Source organism: Schistocerca cancellata, chromosome 1, assembly GCF_023864275.1.
Source record: "Schistocerca cancellata isolate TAMUIC-IGC-003103 chromosome 1, iqSchCanc2.1, whole genome shotgun sequence".
Taxonomy (NCBI): Eukaryota; Metazoa; Arthropoda; class Insecta; order Orthoptera; family Acrididae; genus Schistocerca; species Schistocerca cancellata.
In genome coordinates, this window is record NC_064626.1 from 246,348,423 (window position 1) to 246,367,655 (window position 19,233).

Sequence of the window (19,233 nt, forward strand, 5' to 3'; positions counted from 1 at the left end):
CCAAGTTTCTGACAAGAATAATATGTAGAAGAATGGACGAGAAAATTGAGAATGTGTTAGTTGACGATCAGTTTGGCTTTAAGAAAGTTAAAGGCACCAGAAAGACAGTTCTGATGTTGCGATTGATAATGGTAGCAAGACTAAAGACAGATTGAGACACCTTCATAGGATCTGTAGACCTCGAAAGAACGTTCGGCAATGTAAAATGGTGCAAGATGTTCGAAATCCTGAGGAGAATAGGGTTAAGCTACAGGGAGAGACAATATGTACAAGACCCACAAGAGTGGACGGCCAAGAACGAAGGGCTCGGATTTCTCGGCCATACTGTTCAATCTACAGATCGAAGAAGGAATTCCGCGAATAAAACAAAGGTTCAAGAGTGGAATTAAAATTCAGACTGAACGGATGTGAATGATAAGATTTGCTGATGACATTGCTATCCTCAGTGAAAGTGAAGAAGAATTACAGGATCTGCTGAATGGAATGAATGATCTATTGAATACAGAATATGGTTGAGAGTAAATCGTAGAAAGACGAAAGTAATGGGAAGTTTCAGAAATGAGAACAGCGAGAAACTTAACATAAGGAGTGAGTTCTACTACCTAGGCAGCGAAATCACCACTGACGGACAGAGTAAGGACGACACAAAAGCAGACTAGGCCTAGTAAAAAGGGCTTTCCTGGTCAGGAGAATTTTACTAGTATCAAACATAGGTCGTAATTTGGGGAAAAATTTCTGAAAATCTACGTTTGGAGCACTGCATTGTTCGGTAGCCAAACATGGACTGTGGGAAAACCGGAACAGAAGCGAATCAAAGCATCTGAGATGTGGTCCTACATATGACGAAAATTCGGTGGACTGATACGGCAAGAAATGAGGAGGTTCACCGCACAATCGGCGAGGTAAGGAATGTAGGAAGAATAATGACAACAAGAAGGGACAGGATGATAGGACATCTGTTAAGACATGATGGAATGGCTTCCATGATACTAGAGGGAGTTGTAGAGGATAAAAACTTTAGAGAAAGGGAGAGACTGGAATACATCCTGCAAATAATTGAGGACAGAGGTTGCAAGTGCTACTCTGATATGAAGAGGTTGGCACAGGAGAGGAATTCGTGGCGGGCCGCATCAAACCAGTCAGAAGACTGATGACTCAAAAAAACAGAGTAAAAATATTCCTTGTTTTACACTCCAGACGTGCTAGATATCTGCAGATGCGCTCGACACAAGGATTCCGACAAATACTGGCAACGGGCTGATCGACAAGTACTGTAAATTTGTAAATGTCGGAACTGTTACCTGCACTTAAGTTTATATGGTTTCTAAGTCACCTCACGATGATTGTTTTTAATGTATGGACAATTCTTTCCTTATCGTACACAATGTGTTATACTTTGATATAGGTTTACACGACTAAAGAATTAATTTCTGGAATTTTAAAGAATCAGACACTTATCCATATCCACAGACGACCGTGACTACTTGGGTAAGCGGAAGTTTCTTTTATCTTGGCCAAAGCTGCAATAGCACAACTTTCTGTGGTTCCAGTATATATTTGCCCTTAACTACAAGGAATTTTTTTACAACCCTGGTGCCGCTAGCGGATGCTGCACATCGTTTATCTTTTTTAAACATTCTGTTATCTTCCCAGTAGGTCTAAAGATCGTTTCAGCCCATACTTGGCCAACACTTGGCATATGAGATCCGTAATCTTGTCAATAAAGGGAGGAAAACTTTCCTAATGGGAGGCTATTGTTCCGTATAGCCCTAATTTTCTCTCTTCTTGGAGTGCGCGATCCACCTCCTTACTGAGGAAACCAGAAAGCAGTCGGTAAGTAAGTCATCTTGTAAAAAAACCAGCTCGCAAATTCTACTAACCCTGTTCACCGACGTTTCAAATGGCGCCTCTTTTTTGTCTTGAGCCGAATGTTGGTGCCCTCTGCACAATTCTATAAATTCGGGGGCGCCAGTGACCTTTGATGCTGTTGTCGTTTTACCTCTGAAGATGTCTCCCGAATTCGGAGACGAAACATTAGTGAACAGTTTTATACATGACCACGACCGCTCTGCCTGGAAGTTTCAAATGAAGAAAATACCTGCCTTGAAAGCCTGCGTCGTATGACTGCTACTAAATTTTTAAATTACTTAATCGTCACTATAATAAAGCTGGAGATGATGCCTTATACAATACACATTCTCGTCATTCTGATATAGTGTCATTCAAACAATTCTAAATGATATGACGCTTTCTTTACGAGTTCATTAGCAGCTGTCCATCAAATCTCATGTCACAAGTAATTTTCCCTATTGTTAACATTGCCGCTGGCCCGTGAGGAGAATATCTCGTTAATATTACTAATTGCTCTCGCTAGCCTTTCCTACGAACTCATCTAGACCACAGGAGTCTATAAGCAAACATATTTGTTCACATTTGTCACGTTATAGGCGGAGAGTTCATAAACTTTAACTATGAAGTTTATCAGCCAGTGGCCACTCAATTTTTCTTTGTTGTACCATATTCGACTTTGCAGTCGTATCCCATAGCGCACATATTCTTCTGGTAAGAGCTTTGAGGATATGTTGTGGGAGCCTCGAGGATACGACCACTTCTACGATACGCTGGCGTAGCCACTTGCGAAATAACAGTATGGGCTATTCGTAGTGACTGAAACGTCAGAACAGGTAAAGTCAGTGAATGAAATTGAGGTTGTTTCCCAAATTACAGTCTGTGATCCCAAAAACTGTCACCATATTATGGATTTCGGTCCATCACGCCCATATCCAGATCTATTTAAAACATACCTCAATATAGTAAACAAGAATGGCATCATCAAGAGATATGAACAGAGCAATTGCTGCTAACCGTAGCGCCGTTAACATTATGACCTTTACGGCAGTGTGCTCTAAACCGCACCAAATTATTAATTCTATTCGACGATGCCTCTGCTAATTTTCTCCATATCTTGTGACTGTGCCAGTCTGGCTTTATTACATTAGGTTCCGTTTTAAACAGTTCTGAAGATGTCACTACAGATCAAAATCGATATTCTGATGACAGTTTTTGTGATCGCAGGCTAAAATTAAAGATACAAATTGTATACTCTTCCTGGAATATTGTTTTTATTCGTGATTATGTCGCAGCTTATAAAAATATAAATTATTTGTGCATTCAAATGGTTCAAATGGCTTTGAGCACTATGCGATTTAACATCTGAGGTCAGCAGTCACCTAGAACTTAGAACTACTTAAACGTAACTAACCTAAGGACATCACACACATCCATGCCTGAGGCAGGATTCGAACCTGCGACCGTATCGGTCGCGCGGTTCTAGACTGAAGCGCCTCGAACCGCTCGGCTACAACGGCAGGCTATGTGTGAATTGACTGACAAATTTTACACCTAAATATTTTTGAATATATTTCATTCCATTAATGTGTGAAACTAAAATGCTGAAAATAGCAACATAATTACACGTACGCAGTTTTTTCTTCTCTTCATAATTTGCATACAATATTCCGGTCTATTTCACATAGTCGAGCATTCATTCTTCGTGTCACTTCGTTGTTAAATGTCAGTGTTAGGGTTCCAAGAATTATGCTCCTGAACAGAGAAATGTACTGTTTTCGTGGCCAGCAGGGCATGAATGGCAACATAAACTTTTCAACACTGCGATAAGTATGACCGCGTAGTTTATCGCGGCGACATTCTTGAACAAATGCTACGCAAAGTCCTCGCGGCGTCATGTTTGTCAGTATCGGTCTTTCAACGACTTCCTCCGTCATCATCGTCAGAAAATTTCTCCTGATGATCACGGTGGAGAAAGCCGTCGAAAGCTTGATATTGACAAAACTGACTCGGCAAAAACTCCGTGAAACATTTATTAACAATAATCAATACTTTAGTGTCCCTTTCACTCATAACAGGTAACTATCATTTCTAGGTCGCGTGACTCTCTGACGTTACTATTTGCAGCAGTAACTTATTCCATAAAGAGCAGTTACCTTTAAAACAATAACAATGAGATTTACAGTAAACACATAAAAGAAATTTGCATTAAATACGGGTAAAAGGATTCGCCCTCTAGCGAAATACTCTTATTTGTTTGTCTCGGTGCGAACTTGTTCTGTCACAAGTGAGTCGTTGTCTGGAACAACGACTTAAGTGTAGGACGTCAAACGGGCCGACATGGAGCAGGAGAAGCACCAAAGGACACTTTAATTTCCAGTGTCTTTACTGTTACAAATAAATTCATAAGGCTTTGTCAGCTTGACCAGGAACGATCCAGGAGTCACACCCATAGCAGTGGAAGTTCAAAAACAAAACAAAATAAATATTTTTTTACAAGTGAAATTTCATCATTATTTCATTTACTTATCTGCTGCATTTGTTGCTATAGGTACACTATTCTTCATAAGTCAGAGAGATTCTTCGATGAATTTTGCTCAGCGTACAAACCATGGACTGTGGGAAAACCATGGACTGCAGAAGAGAATCGAAGCATTTGAGACGTGGTGCTATAGACAAATGTTGAAAATTAGGTGGACTGATAAGGTAAGGAATGAGGAGGTTCTACGCAGAATCGGAGAGGAAAGGAATATGTGGAAAACACTGATAAGGAGAAGGGACAGGATGATAGGACATCTGCTAAGACATGAGGGAATGACTTCCATGGTACTAGAGGGAGCTGTAGAGGGCAAAAACTGTAGAGGAAGACATAGATTGGAATACGTCAAGCAAATAATTGAGGACGTAGGTTGCAAGTGCTACTCTGAGACTCTGAGATGAAGAGGTTAGCACAGGAAAGGAATTCGTGGCGGGCCGCATCAAACCAGTCAGTAGACTGATGACAAAAAAAAAAAAAAAAAAAACTTACAGGTGTATAAAAAATTTTTAATCTGTTAATAACTGTGGTAAAAATTCAGATAATTAAGTATAAAATTTGAGTTTTTTTCTAAACACGAAGTTTGAAATGTAACAGCTTATTCATTTTTTCATAAATTAACTGAATTCTAGAATTTCGTATGGCAACGGTCTTGCCGCAGTGGATACACCGGTTCCCGTCAGATCACCGAAGTTAAGTGGTGACAGACGTGGTCGGCACTTGGATGGGTGACCATCTGGGCCACCATGCGCTGTTGCCATTTTTCTGGGTGCACTCAGCCTCGTGATGACAATTGAGGAGCTACTCGACCGAATACTAGCGGCTCCGGTCGAAGAAAACCATCATAACGACCGGGAGAGGAGCGTGCTGCCCACACGCCCCTCCTATCCGTATCCACATCTGAGGATGACCCGGCGGTCGGATGGTCCCGATGGGCCACTTGTGGCCTGCAGACGGAGTGCTTAGAATTTGGTACACCTAGAAGTATGGTTTGTATGCTGTGCAAAATTCACCGAAGAATCTCTCTTACTCATGAAGAAAAGTGTACCTATAGCGACAAATGCAGCCAATAGCAAGTGAAAAAATTATGAAATTTCACATGTAAAAAAAATTACTTTATTTCGTTTTTGAACTTCCACTGCTATGAGTGTGAATCCTGAATCCTTCCTGCTCTTACTGACAAAGTTTTATGAATTTATTTATAAAAACGTAGACAGTGGAAATTAAAATGTCCCTTGGTGCCTCTCCTGCTCCAAGTCGGTCCGTTTGGCGTCCTACCCCCCTTAACTGAAATATATCGAGATGCAGAGCGTCAATCGTTTCAAACAGGTTTTTTGTTTTTTCCAACTCTCGTAAATGAGCTAAATTTCAGTTAAATACAAACATAATATTGTGATTTCTGGATACAGTGTGTTTCACAATTCATGTTACACAATTCTAGAGTTTGTAGAGGGGACATAGTAAATCAAGTTTTACCTAAGAACCCATATCCGGAAACTTCATCGAACGACGCTACAGAGCGTCAAAGTTATAAGCGCTTGCACGTATAAATGTGTACATATACAGGGTGAGTCCGTGACGATGTTACGCGCACTCTAGGATGATGCAGGAGAATAAATGTCGAACGTGTCGAAAGTCATAAGCAAAAACCGTTCCGGTGCCTATGACAGTGGAATACATGTACTGGTACTGTCGTTGCTAAGTTTGTAGTGTAAGCAACATTCGGAGGTGGTAGTATAAACCAAAATAAGGAAAAATTCTATTAAACATGAGCTCTAAAATGCATATGTTAAGAGCTATGGGCACTTGTTCAATAGAGGAGATGTGTTTCACAGTAGACAAGACGAACAAGTGCTCATAACTCCTCAGATAAGCATTTTAGAGACCATGTATACTAAAAAAGTTGCCTGCCCTACAATCTTAGTGACAATAGTACCTGTACATGCATTCCACTGTTATAGGTGTCCGCAGTTTGTGGTCTAGTGGCTAGCGTTGCTGCCTCTGGATCACAGGGTCCCAGGTTCGATTCCGGCCGGGTTGGAAATTTCCTCTGCCCGGGGATTGGGTGTTTGTGTTGTCCTCATCATTTCATCATCATCATCGTTCGTGATAGTGGCTAGACTGCACTGCGAAAAAAATTGGACTATGTAAAAATTGGGAATTTGTACAGGTGCTGATGACCGCGCAGTTGAGACCCCCCTAAACCAAACATAATCATCATCACTGTTATAAGTATCACAACCGTTTCCATTTGTAATTTTCGACTCGTTCATCTCCAGTATAGGGCTCATAGCCTCACATTGATACATTTATCCTTCTCCATCATCCTAGAAAGTTTGTATCATCATCACGGTTCCACCCTGTAAATACATATACTTATAGGCGCCGCCACCCATAACTTTAATGCTCTTTAGCGTCGTAGGATCACGTTTCCAGACATGGGTTCTACGTAAAACTTGATCTACTAAGTTCCCTCTATAGCCTCTGGAAGTGTGTAACATGAATTGTGAAACACCCTATATTTTACGTGATAGTGGAATATGTAAAAATTGCTGACTGACTGGATTTCGGTTAAGACGTTGTTCCAGGGAACGCCTCAAATGTCTCATCTTCAATAAGAATTTGTTTATTTCTTCTAAAAATACAATGATAGAAATTTCTTCGATTCCAAAATATGTTCCTGATTTAGGTTTTCCGTGATTTCCCTAAATCGCTTCAGGCAAATGCCGGGATGGATCCTTTGAAAGGGCACAGCCGATTTCCTTCCCCATCCTTCCCTAACCCGAGCTTGCGCTCCGTCTCTAATGACCTCGTTGTCGACGGGACGTTAAACACTACATATCATCCATCCATCCTCTAAAATATGTTAGCTACGCTACTGCAACCATTTACGTTTGCTTTTGTATATTGTTTCATAGCCTTTAGAGCACATATTGTTTATATGCTAACCTTAGCCATGTATGGAGAATAAATTATAGGGTTGGATTTCTCCTGTTCACACAGGACGTAAATTATTCTTATGTTACTTTTCTCGTCAGAACATAACTCAGCACAGTCATATCATCAGTCGTAGTTTTCGTCGACGTTCTTGTCATCATACACACGTTCCTCTGCGAATCTGGATGTGGAAAAGCACTGTACATCTTGTTTTCATTAACAGAACTCACATGTTCGCTAAACACCAGAGTTCAGACTTTGTAAAAACATCATACACATAATTCCGAAAATTGAAAGGGCCGAGAAGTGTAACAATTATGGCACAATCAGCTTAACAGTTCATGCAGCCAAGATTCTGACAAGAATAACACACAGAAGAATGGAAAAGAAGGTTGAGGATCTGTTAGGTGACGATCAGGATGCTTTAAGAAAGATAAAAGCGCCAGAGAGGCGATTCTGACGTTGCGGCTAATGATGGAAGCAAAACTGAAGAAAAATCAATAGACGTTTACAGGAGTTGTTGATACGGAAAAAGCGTACAAGAGTTTAAATGGCGCAAGATGCTCGAAATTCTGAGAAAAATAGGGGTAGGCTGTAGGGAAAGACTGGTAATACGCAATATACACAAGAATCAAGAGCTAATAATAGGGCTGGAAGACGAGAAACGAAGTTCTCGGATTAAAAAATTTGTAAGAGGGAGATGTCGTCTTTCGCCCCTACTGTTCAAACTACACATCGAAGAAGCAATGACGGAAATAAAAGAAAGTTTCTAGAGTGGAACTAAATTTAAAGTGAAGGGATATCAATGATAAGATTCGTCGATGATATTGTTATCCTCAGCGAAAGTGCCAACGGCCTTGCCGGAGTAGTAAAACCGGTTCCCGTCAGATCACCGAAGATAAGCGCTGTCGGGCTCGGCAATCACTTGGATGGGTCACCATCCGGTCTGCCCACCGCTGTTGGCAAGCGGGGTGCACTCAGCCCTTGTGAGGCAAACTGAGGAGCTACTTGACTGAGAAGTAGCGGCTCCGGTCTCGGAAACTGACATACGGCCGAGAGAGCGGTGTGCTGACGACATGCCCCTCCATATCCGCATCCAGTGATACCTATGGGCTGAGGATGACACGGCGGCCGGCCCGTACCGTTGGGCCTTCCAAGGCCTGTTTGGACGAAATATACAGGGTGAGTCACCTAACGTTACCGCTGGATATAGTTCGTAAACCACATCAAATACTGACGAATCGATTCCATAGACCGAACGTGAGGAGAGGGGCTAGTGTAATTGTTTAATACAAACCATACAAAAATGCACGGAAGTATGTTTTTAACACAAACCTACGTTTTTTTTAAATGGAACCACGTTACTTTTGTTAGCACATCTGAACATATAAACAAATACGTAATCAGTGCCGTTTGTTGCATTGTAAAATGTTAATTACATCCGGAGATATTGTAACCTAAAGTTGACGCTTGAATCCTCCGACGTTCAGTTGCGTGTTGTAACAAACACGGGCCACGGTCGGGGAGCAGCATCTGCAGGGACATGTTTACGATGACTACCGTGTTTACGAGTGTGGCTGTAGTGCACTGTTGTGTTTTGGTCTAGCTGTCGCAGTGTCCGCATGTAGCGCTTGATGCTATTGTTATTCTGCATTCGTCTCCGCACGCAGACCAACTGCAGTACACCATGTTACCAGACGTCTGTGATAGTATAGTGTTGTAGGAACTGTGACCATGGTGTATTCGAACTCTGAAAAGGCGGAGATGATACTCATCTATGGCAAGTGTCGACGAAATGCAGCTGAAGCCTGCAGGGTGTATGCAAAACGGTACCCGGACAGAGAGCATCCAACGTGCCGCACATTGCAAAACATCTACCGCCAACTGTATGCAACAAGTACGGTCGTAGCACGCAAACGGGTCAGTAACAGGCCCGTCACAGGAGAAGCGGGTGCAATTGGTGTGTTAGCTGCTGCTGCAATGAACCCACACATGAGTACACGGGACATTGCGAGAGCCAGTGGACTGAGTCAAAGTAGTGTCATGCCCATACTGCATCGTCACCGCTTTCACCCGTTTCATGTGTCGCTACATAAGCAATTACATGGTGATGACTTTAATCACCGAGTGCAATTCTGTCAATGGGCATTAACAGAGAATGCGTTGCAGTTCTACCTGTTTACCGATGAAGCGGGTTTCACCAACCACGGGGCAGTGAATCTACGGAACATGCATTACTGGTCCGTGGACAATCCTCGCTGGCTCAGACAGGTAGAGCGACAGCGACCGTGGACTGTAAATGTATGGTGCGGAATCATTGGCGACCACCTCATTGGTCCTCACTTCATTGCAGGGGCCCATACAGCTGCAACATACATCGCGTTTCTACAGAATGATCTGCCAACGTTGCTCGAAAATGTCCCACTGGAAACGCGTCGAGGTATGTGGTATCAGCATGATGGTGCACCTGCACATTCCGCAATTAACACTAGGCTGACCTTTGACAGGATGTTCAACGGGCATTTCATAGGACGTGGAGGACGCATAAATTGGCCAGCCCGTTCTCCTGATCTTACACCTCTGGACTTCTTTCTGTGGGGTACGTTAAAGGAGAATGTGTACCGTGATGTGCCTACAACCCCAGAGGATATGAAACAACGTATTGTGGCAGCCTGCGGCGACATTACACCAGATGTACTGCGGCGTGTACGACATTCATTACGCCAGAGATTGCAATTGTGTGCAGCAAATGATGGCCACCACATTGAACATCTATTGGCCTGACATGTCGGGACACACTCTATTCCACTCCGTAATTGAAAACGGAAACCACGTGTGTACGTGTACCTCACCCCTAATGGTAATGTACATGTGCGTCAGTGAAAAAGACCAACAAAAAGGTGTTAGCATGTGGACGTAATGTGCTGTTCCAGTCTCTTCTGTACCTAAGGTCCATCACCGTTCCCTTTGAATCCCTACGTAATTCGGTGCTCTCCGATACACACGATCGAACAGCGGAGGAGTGGTACTCAAGCGTCAACTTTAGGTTACAATATCTTCGGATGTAATTAACATTTTACAATGCAACAAACGGCACTGATTACGTATTTTTTTATATGTTCAGATGTGCTAACAAAACTAACGGGGTTCCATTTAAAAAAACGTAGGTTTGTGTTAAAAAACATACTTCCGTGCATTTTTTTATGGTTTGTATTAACCAATTACACTAGCCCCTCTCCTCACGTTCGGTCTGCGGAATCATTTCGTCAGTATTTGATGTTGTTTACGAAATATATCCAGCGGTAATGTTAGGTGACTCATCCTGTATATACATCAGCGAATGTGAGATACAATTACAGTATCTGTGAATGAACAGTCTAATGAGAACAGAATTTGGATTGAGAGTAAGTCGAAGAAAGAGGAATATAATGAGAAGCATAAGAACAGTGAGAAACTTAACATCAGGACTGGTGACCACGAAGTAGTTAAAGTTAAGGAATTCTGCTACCTAGGCAGCAAAATAACCCCCTGGCGGAAGGAACAAGGACGAATTGAAAGGCAGACTAGCGCTGGAAAAAAGGACATTCCAGGCCAAGAGAAGTCTACTAGTATCAAGCATTGGCCTTAATTTGAGGAAGAAATTTCTGATAATGTACGTTTGGAGCACAGCACTGTATGGTAGTGAAACGTGGACCGTGAGAAATCTTGAACAGAAGAGAAGCGAAGCATTCGATACGTGGTGCTACAGAAGAATATTGAAAATTTGGTGGATTGATAAGATACGAAATGAGGAGCTTCTCCACAGGATCGCGAGGAAAGGAACGTACGGAAAACACCGATAAGAAGAAGGGGCAGAATGATAGGACATTAGTTAACACATCAGGGAATAACTTCCATGGGGCTAGAGAGAGCTGCAGAGGGCAACATCTGCAGAGGAAGACAGATATTGGAATCCATTCAGCAAATAATTAAGGACTTAAGTGGAAATTGTTGCTCCGAGATAAAGAGGCGGGCAGAGGAGAGGAATTCAAGGCAGGTCCCATGAAACCATTCGGAAGATTAATGACTAAAATAAAGAAAGAAACAACTTCAGGTGATTGGCTGTCGAGCAACAGCTGTAGCTACGCTCACACCTCGAGTGCAGTTGGCCACAGACAGCTTGAAAGGTGGAAAAAAAAAATAGTAGAGAACAATGAGTCAACTGTAGCTGGAATGACACTGGCTTCCCTGCTAAGACGTTGCCTCTCCGCTTTGGAACTCAACGGGAGCGTCAATTCCAGTATCCCAGAATGCACATCAAGGTCTGTGTTTAAATGAAATAACGACCGACGTAATTGCTTTACGCGGAAGAGAAAAACAACTGCTCCCGACGGCCTGAGAGTCTCCATTTGCTTTTAGGACGATTGGGATTTCCGTAATTCTGAGCTTCAAGTCGGAGCTGGCGTCGTAACGGCAGCGTTAGCGGCTGCCTGTAGCGGCTGCGCCTACCAGAAATGCCCCGGATCCTCAGTAATGCGTCAGTGTTTGGCCCCGAGGTATCTCTGCTTCACACCTGAAACTCACGGCTGTTAAGTTAACAAGCTAAATCGCACCATTTGATGCGAAAACATTCAATTCGATTCATTGAACGATCTATGAAGCTATTTCAGACTCGCAATCATCTATTCAGTGTATATCGTAACAACGGAAAATGAGGCAGGTGGAAGTATACAATACAAAGGAGAAGCAAAGAGAGTCCAGTAAACAAGATTCCGCGAAGGAGCCATTTGCGAGATACTTATGGGCGTGTGATCACGAGTAACTACTGCCTTCGATAGGAAACACTGTCCAAGTTTGGACAAATGAATTTGAAATGGAAACTTTTCTATTAAGCCTCCAAGTAATTGGGCTAATGTAAAGCAAGTGAAGTCGCAGTAAGATTCCTTTGAAGACAATTTCTGCGTAGATTTGCAAACGTGAAGTGAATGGCAAAGAACGTAAACTCCATACAATAAAAATTGTGTACATAGAAGCCAAAAAAAGGAGCAACAAACGACAGTAAGTAAATCGTACATCACATTCATGATAAAAGAATGCAGAAATGTATTCTGTATGCAGATTTACAGAACCACCACTGATGATGTTTTGGCTATTTAAACGAAATGCATCTGGTATAATTTTCTTCATTTGGTTTGTTAAATTGGACATGTGACGACAGTAAATATCGAACCCGAGCCAAAGGTTGAACAGTCGTGTAAACTATCATCTACGATATGAGAACTGTTTCTGGCGGACCGCTTGAATTTGCGCGTGTAACGGCCTGATTGGCTAACTTCATTGCTAATTATCTCCGAAATGGTGCAACGTATCGAACTTTCTTCTTAACTATTATTTCTCAAGACAACGTATCCCGAAACACCGTTATATCTACATCATCACCATAGTCCGCAAGCCACCTAATCGTGTGTGGCGGAGGGTACTTTTTGTACCACTGACTGAGCCCTCCAACCCTGTTCCACTCGCGAGTAGAGTCTGGGAAGAATGATTGTCAGTAGGCCTCTGTATTGGCTCTAATTTCTCGAATTTTCTCCTCATGGTCATTGCTCGAGATCTATGTAGGATGAAGCAATATGTTGTCCGACTCTTCCCGGAAAATGCTCTCTCGAAGTTTCAAATCTCTCCGTGATGCACAGCGCCTCTCCTGTAACGTCTGCCAATGGAGTTCGTTGAGTATCTTATCTTCGTAACGCTATCGTGCCGACTAAACAACCCCGTGACGAAATGTGCCGCTCTTCTTTGGATCTTCTCTCGCTCTGTTCTATCAGTTCTATGTAGTAGCGATACCAGACAGATGGACAGTACTCAAGAATGGATCGAACAAGCATCTTCGAACAAGCATCTTCTAAGCCACTTCCTTCGTGGATGAGTTACATTTATTCAAGATTCTTCCTACGTATCTGAGTGTGGCATCTGCTTTTCCCACTATTTGGTTTATATGGTCATTCCACTTAAGGTCGCTCCGGATAGATATTCCTGGATACTTTACGTCAGATACTGTTGCCAGCGGTTTGTCATAAATAGTGTAGCAACACAGTAGTAAATTTGTTTTCCTATGAATGCGCAGTATGTTACATTTATTTACGTTCTAGGTCAACTGCCAGAGCCTGCTCCATTCATCAATTCTCTGGAGATCGTTCTGAAAATCGTTACTATCTTCTGGCGTTGCTACTTTGCTACAGACAACGGCATCAACTGCAAACAGCCTTAGAGAGCATCCGACGCTTTCTACCAAATCATTTGTAAACATTGTAAACAGTAACCGTCCAAAACCCTTCCTTGGGGTACACCGGAGATTACATTTACATATGTCGATTTTGTTCCATTAAGAGTGACGTGTTGAGTTCTGTCTGCAAGGAAATCTCGACTCCAGTCACGAATCTGCTCCGATACTCGATAAGCTAGCTTTTTTTTTTCACTAAACGGCTGTGCGGGACGGTGTCAATTGCCTTTCCGAAGTCAAGGAAGACGATATCAACCGGGATTCGCAGGATCTCTCTATGCGGAATCCATGTTGATTCTTATAGAGGAGATTTTCCTTCTCCAAGCACGTCAGAATTCTTGAGCATAAAACGTGCAGCATAATTCTATAACAGTCTTTTCAGATTGTTTCTGATGACTCTGTATATCTGGAAGTACAGGACATGTTTAGTACACCGCATCAAATCAGAATTACTGAAATTAATAACCCCATTGCATATGCGTGGAGTTTGCTCTTCAGGACATGTCCGAAAGAACAGCCGCCATTTTTATCACGCAGCCACTACGAATCAAGGCACGAAGGAACTGACGACAGTGCCAGTGGGCATTGATTTAAATCAATGGGGAAAGTTGAAAGTTTGTGCCAGAACGGGTTGCAATATCTACGAACCACCACTGATGATGCTTTGGTAATTTGAGCGAAATGGAAGCCCATGGAAATAATAATTGATATATAACAGTAAATGCGGAAGGTGGTCATCCAAAAAAACTCTGCACTTTTTCTTCGATACAACTTTCTGCTGTGCCATCATGCGAATGAGTAGACCAACTATCATACACTCCTGGAAATTGAAATAAGAACACCGTGAATTCATTGTCCCAGGAAGGGGAAACTTTATTGACACATTCCTGGGGTCAGATACATCACATGATCACACTGACAGAACCACAGGCACATAGACACAGGCAACAGAGCATGCACAATGTCGGCACTAGTACAGTGTATATCCACCTTTCGCAGCAATGCAGGCTGCTATTCTCCCATGGAGACGATCGTAGAGATGCTGGATGTAGTCCTGTGGAACGGCTTGCCATGCCATTTCCACCTGGCGCCTCAGTTGGACTAGCGTTCGTGCTGGACGTGCAGACCGCGTGAGACGACGCTTCATCCAGTCCCAAACATGCTCAATGGGGGACAGATCCGGAGATCTTGCTGGCCAGGGTAGTTGACTTACACCTTCTAGAGCACGTTGGGTGGCACGGGATACATGCGGACGTGCATTGTCCTGTTGGAACAGCAAGTTCCCTTTCCGGTCTAGGAATGGTAGAACGATGGGTTCGATGACGGTTTGGATGTACCGTGCACTATTCAGTGTCCCCTCGACGATCACCAGTGGTGTACGGCCAGTGTAGGAGATCGCTCCCCACACCATGATGCCGGGTGTTGGCCCTGTGTGCGTCGGTCGTATGCAGTCCTGATTGTGGCGTTCACCTGCACGGCGCCAAACACGCATACGACCATCATTGGCACCAAGGCAGAAGCGACTCTCATCGCTGAAGACGACACGTCTCCATTCGTCCCTCCATTCACGCCTGTCGCGACACCACTGGAGGCGGGCTGCACGATGTTGGGGCGTGAGCGGAAGACGGCCTAACGGTGTGGGGGGCCGTAGCCCAGCTTCATGGAGACGGTTGCGAATGGTCCTCGCCGATACCCCAGGAGCAACAGTGTCCCTAATTTGCTGGGAAGTGGCGGTGCGGTCCCCTACGGCACTGCGTAGGATCCTATGGTCTTGGCGTGCATCCGTGCGTCGCTGCGGTCCGGTCCCAGGTCGACGGGCACGTGCACCTTCCGCCGACCACTGGCGACAACATCGATGTACTGTGGAGACCTCACGCCCCACGTGTTGAGCAATTCGGCGGTACGTCCACCCGGCCTCCCGCATGCCCAATATACGCCCTCGCTCAAAGTCCGTCAACTGCACATACGGTTCACTTCCACGCTGTCGCGGCATGCTACCAGTGTTAAAGACTGCGATGGAGCTCCGTATGCCACGGCAAACTGGCTGACACTGACGGCGGCGGTGCACAAATGCTGCGCAGCTAGCGCCATTCGACGGCCAACACCGCGGTTCCTGGTGTGTCCGCTGTGCCGTGCGTGTGATCATTGATTGTACAGCCCTCTCGCAGTGTCCGGAGCAAGTGTGGTGGGTCTGACACACCGGTGTCAATGTGTTCTTTTTTCCATTTCCAGGAGTATATGTTTCATCTACCAGTCACTAAAAAATACAAACAAAATTTTAATTGTAGTGTTAAAATTTTAAATGTAATGGTGTTACAGTGACCTGCATCTTCCGGTATCAAATATTGTTTCATCGATGCGTTCACTTTGTCGCTGTGATGCGAAACTGCTTCCAGTCTCCGCTGCCACTTGGTCTTTTTGCGACAAATGGTTCGTCATCCGCTATGCGCAGCTACTGACTCAAACACAACGCCATCCCGTTTGTCATCTATTTGTCCTCATTTCTGAGGATTCTTCTTGCCTTGTGACATCTACAATCTCCAACCACTTGAAATACCATCCAAGAAATACTAAATACTTACAGCTATGCATCTTCATTAAATTAAACCCAAAAGTTGTCAGAAAACAACGGGAAAAAGACAACGGACCGAGGTACAGTGGTACCTCAGGCACAGCAGCTCACTGTCGAGTATAACAATTGCTACCTCACATCCAAAAAATGGTTATCATTAAAGGAACCATCTCGGCACTTGGCATAACCATGAAAAACCTAAATCTGACGTTGCTAACGCACGCTTGCGTGGCGGCGCTCGACTCGGGGCTAATGCAATTTGAATCCTGGTAATCGATGAAATGTTCACTGCCAGGGTATGCCTGGCAAGGGAAGCAGAGGTGGTGGCAGAAAATTCCTAATCAGCAGTCTTTGTGCCAATGTTCTAGATGAAATTGCAATCCTCTCTCCAGTGTGTCATGAAGTGACGGAATGTAACACTGCTAATGTATGTTATATGACCCATCTAAGAGGACACGGGACTGCAGCTGTTCACAAACTCGTTGAAATAAGATATATCAACAGTCGTTCTTTTTACAAAATATATAATTGAGCAGCCAGTTTCGACACTGCTTTAATGTCACCTTCAGGTCCCCTACGCAAACTGAATGGTGATATCCAACCATCAGTGCATTAGAACTGGTACCGTGACTGTGACTGGAGTACAAACACTGTGTAAATAGAAATGCATGAGACCAATGATGGCACCTGTCTTAATGCACCGATGATTCACTTCGCATAGGAGCCTGAAGATGACACTAATGCAGTGTCAAAACTGGTCTCGTAGTTAACATATTTTATTTAAAAAACGCGGTTGTTGGTATTCCTTATTTCTACAAGCTGTTAATTGTGACCCGTCGGTTGGATAGCGACTTTTAACTCGGCCGCCTCCTTCCTGCTATTCTAAAGAAGTTGGCTACCTGCCGCCACCGGATATCACACCCTCCCTTCTATCATCATCATCGTGCGACACAAACATAGCACTACAGTACACACATCCGCTATATTCATCTACACTAAAAAACTACGCATGCAATACATCTCTCGAACATCCACAAGAAAAGGGGCTAATGGGCACTTATGAAGACCACCCGCTTAACGGCTGAACCCATCCGTGGGATTTTCCAACCAACAATGCCATACATACATACATACATATATATATATTAAAGGATGATGCCTTGAAGATGCAACCACTCTCATCTGTCGTACCGAGCGAGGTGGTGCAGTGGTTAGCACATTGAACAACTCGCATTCGGGGGTTGGGGACGGTTCAAATCGACGTCTGGCCATCCTGATTAAGGTTGCCGTGGTTTCCCTAAATCGCTTCAGCCAAATACCGGGATGGTTGCTTTGAAAGGGCACGGCTGACTTCTTTCCCCATTCTCCCCTAATCCGATGGGACCGATGACCATGCTGTTTGGTACCTTCCTCCCAAATCAACCAACCAACCAATCTTCTGTCATTGACTGTTCCATGTAACTGAAACACATCATCATGTCTTCCATGTCAAATGGTTCAAATGGCTCTGAGCACTATGGGACTTAACTTCTGAGGTCATCAGTCCCCTAGAACTTAGAACTACTTAAACCTAACTGACCTAAGGACATCAAACACATCCATGCCCGAGGCAGGATTCGAACCTGCGACCGTAGCGGTCGCGCGGTTCCAGACTGCAGCGCCTGGCACCGATCGGCCACTCCAGCCGGCTCTTCCATGTCCTTCACCTTAGGTCATACTCTTTCTTTCTCTCCCAGCACTTTACCTTTAAGAACATCAATGATGAAGGTGTTGTGTCTGATGAGATATATAACAAATTTTACTTTCCTCGTTTTCATTTCCTTAAATTATCGTCTCTCTTCGTTGATGTTGTTGTTGTTGTTGTGGTCTTCAGTCCCGAGACTTGTTTGATGCAGCTCTCCATGCTACTCTATCCTGTGCAAGCTTCTTCATCTCCCATTACCTACTGCAACCTACATCCTTTTGAATCTGCGTAGTGTATTCATCTCTTGGTCTCCCTCTTCGATTTTTACCCTCCACGCTGCCCTCCAATACTGAATTGGTGATCCCTTGATGCCTTAGAACATGTCCTACCAACCGATCCCTTCTTCTAGTCAAGTTGTGCCACAAACTTCTCTTCTCCCCAATCCTATTCAATTCCTCCTCATTAGTTATGTGATCTACCCATCGAATCTTCAGCATTCTTCTGTAGCACCACATTTCGAAACCTTGTATTCTCTTCTTGTCCAAACTATTTATTCGTTGATCTCTTTCCTTTAATTCTCTCTTTGTTTATCCGTCTCCTTCAATTATATTCTCCCTTTGGTTTCCCTTTCTGTCCAGCTCATTCTTGTCATTTTTCCACCATATCCGGATTTCAGCAGCGTCAGGTTGAATTTTTCCCAGTTTACCAGTCCTACTTTCAATTCCATAGAGCAGTATCTTACATACATATCATTTTGAAAAGGATTTTCTAAAGTTTATATGCACATGTCTCCCAATTAAAATGCTTTTCGTTGTCATTAAAGCCCTTAGTCCTTCACGTCCAATAAGCATCTACTGTCTATTATCATACAAGAGCGTGCTGAAAAGTAACGCCTCCGAATTTTAGCGGAAAAACTCATAAAGCTTTTTAAATAAAACAAACATTATTAACATTCTACATCATCATTTTTCATGTCTACATGTTTTTAGCCCTCTGCCGCTAAAGGACTCAAAATTTTAGCGCATAACATGGTTGTTTGTAACGTAAATATATCGGTGCCTGAGAAACAGAGTGCTGTAACCGAATTTCGAATTCGAAGTGTTGTCCACACATCAAGCGCCCTCTCGTGCAGCACGACCATGCCAGTCCACACACGAGCGCTGCGACATCTGCAAGCATCCGACGCTCTGAGTTTACTGTCACGATCATCCTCCAGACAGTCCCGACTTGGCCCCATTCGATTTTCATCTGTACCCAAAACTTAACACCGATGAAGCGTGAGGTTGACGCTCCGTCGACAAAGTGAAACATTCTACACTGACGGTATCGACAAACAGGTCTCTCGTTGGTAGACATGTGCTCACTGCGAGGGTGACCTTATTGTGAAATAAATTTGT

General features: G+C 43.6%; 1 protein-coding gene and 1 pseudogene across 1 annotated transcript in view; both read left to right on the top strand.

Moving 5' to 3' along the window:
• LOC126170151 (nitric oxide synthase, salivary gland) overlaps positions 1-19,233 on the top strand; it is a 718,067-nt gene that overhangs the window by 494,221 nt on the left and 204,613 nt on the right. The gene's annotated exons all lie outside the window — the stretch shown is intronic.
• LOC126099405 (5S ribosomal RNA) lies at positions 5,027-5,144 on the top strand (annotated as a pseudogene).